Genomic DNA, 2,678 nt, shown 5'->3' on the forward strand with positions numbered 1-2,678 from the left:
ATTCCCGAAATTAATAAATTTCTGAATTTTTAAATTCCTGAAATTTCAATTAAGAAATTAGCAAAGTCCGAAAATGGGTAATTTGCTGAAATTTAAAATTCTTGAAATTAATAAATTTCTGAAATTTCAAATTTCGGAAATTAATACATTTCTGAAGATTCCAATTCCTGAAAGTAGTAAATTCCCGAAATTAATAAATTTCTGAATTTTTTAATTCCTGAAATTTCAATCTAGAAAAAAGTAAAAACTGGAATTTCCCGAATTATTAACTTGCTGAAATTTAAAATTCCTTGAACTTAAATAGATAAATTTCTGAAGCTTCAAATTCCTGAAATCAGTCATTTCAATTAAGAAATGAGTAAATTCCGAAAATTAGTAATTGGCTGAAATTTAAAATTCTGGAAATTCATAAATTTCTGAAATGTTAAATTCCCGAGAAAAAAATAAAATCTCGTAATAAAATTTCGGGAATTTAATAATTTCTTTAAATTAAAATTTCTGAATTCTTCTATTTTCGTTAACTTTCACTTTTAAAATTTCTAAATTTCGTTAATAAACATTTTCGGTAGTTTAATTTATTTTAATTAATTTAAAATTGTGAAAGTTGACTACTTCGGTAATTATACGTTCCGTATTTTTCAGAATTTGGGATTTTGATTTCACTCTAAAATTATTTCATCCAAATAATTGAGTGCCTTTTTTTAAAAATACTTAATTTAAACACTCGCAGGCATTAAAAAAATACGATTTTTTGTTATTGTGATAATTGTAATTAATAAATACTAATAAATATATAACTAAAAAATATTTGTCTGACCTATAAGTTTTTCCGAAATAAACTTCTCCCGATAATTTGGATTTTTTTTCAGAAACAAAAATAATGTTTGTAAATTGGCGCAGAAAAATGTGAAATCAATTGAAACTTTTTAAGAAAATATACCCACATTAATTATAAACATTTTGTTTACTTTGAAAAATTTATTTTCGTCTTGTATTATATAACAGTTTGTATAAAAAGAATTGTTACACTGGTTTGTAAAATTCATTAATTCTACTATTGAAAAGTTTACTTATAAATATATTTTAAAAAACGTTTATTTATAAATCTTATTCATAGAATATCACTTTCACGTAGAGAAACATTTTCAGTAGAATAAGCCGAAACCCCCGAATTTTCGCAGCCAAAAAAAATTGGAAATTTTTTAATAATTGCCCAATTGAGCCAAAAAATTATGGCGAATTTTTTGGCACTGGAAAATAATATACAATTAGAAATTAAACAAAAAATTGGAAACGGGTTAAAATGACTTTTAATTCACAACTAAAAAAATACCTAAGAAAATTTTTTTTTAGGAAAAAAAAAATTGAAAAACCATTTTTTGAAATAAAAAACAAGTTACAAAAAAATTTGGGGTTTTCGGCCCGCCTTAATTTCTACACGTAAAAAATGTACAATATTGTGATTTGCACTTTTGTTATTTTCATAATTTGTTGCGCATGGCTTGAAACTAATCTTATCACTTTCGAAAGTGAAACGTTTTTTTGAATTAAACTAAAAGTGAATAGAAAATTTATTTCTATATTAAATTCAATTAAAATATACTAATATTAAGTTGCAGTTTGGCACGGGAATCACAAAAATTTAAATTAAATCCTAACTTGTTGTTAAAATTTAACAACAAGAAATTATCAATTATTTTTCCTATTTCAATAGGAAAAATAATTTATAATTTTTTGTTGATTGCTGAAGATTGGCAACTATTTTAACTTTTTTTAAAGTTATTTATCAAATATAAGGAAAAGTTTTATTGAGCAAGCACGAGTAATTAAAACACTCATAAAAAAATTCGTTGATTCAAAGAAAATTCTTTTGAGTAAAAAATAAATATTCATTTGCTATTTTTAAAATTATTTTTGGTTAACTGTAAAAATTATGTTAAGAACCTGAATTTTCAGCATCAATAGAGAAAATTTCGCAGTAATTAAAAATCTTTCAAAATCAAAATAAAAAAATTTATGACTATCCAAAAAATAATTTATTGCAGATAAAAAAAAAATTTGCTGTAATTTTTTAAACAATCGAAAAAAATTAAGATTTTAGTCAAAAGTAATTATTACTTTAAAGTTTTTTTTAAATATTCTCAGGCCTCGGACTCAAGTTCGAAATAAAAAATCGTGTCAAAATCAATTTGATTTTTTAGACAAACTTTCCAGATCTCTACCTTAATATTAGAAAAGTATTTAAAATGAATATTTTAATTAACACTTTTTCCAGTTAAATGCCTGATTAATGACTGATTAAAATTGCTCGATTTGTTAAAAAATTGACTTTTTTGTTAAAAATTCATCTTTTTCTGTAGAAAATTGGCATTGTCGGGTGAAAAATTGAACAATTTCATGGAAAATTCCATTATTTGGTTAAAAAATTATGTATTTTATTAAAATTCGTCATTTTTTATATAAAAACTATTTTTGTTTGTTTGTTAAAAATGTAGTTATTTTTTTCAAAATCAACTATTACATTTTTTGTTAAAAAATTATCTTTGGCTTAAAAAATAATTTTTGCAACTGAAAATTCAACTATTTTGTTGAGATTCAAATATTTTCTACAAAATTCATGTTTTTCTGTGGAAATTTGATCTTTTTTGGTAACAAATTATCTTTTTTGTTAAAAATTC

The sequence above is a fragment of the Belonocnema kinseyi genome, chromosome 2 (genome assembly GCF_010883055.1).
Source record: "Belonocnema kinseyi isolate 2016_QV_RU_SX_M_011 chromosome 2, B_treatae_v1, whole genome shotgun sequence".
NCBI lineage: Eukaryota > Metazoa > Arthropoda > Insecta > Hymenoptera > Cynipidae > Belonocnema > Belonocnema kinseyi.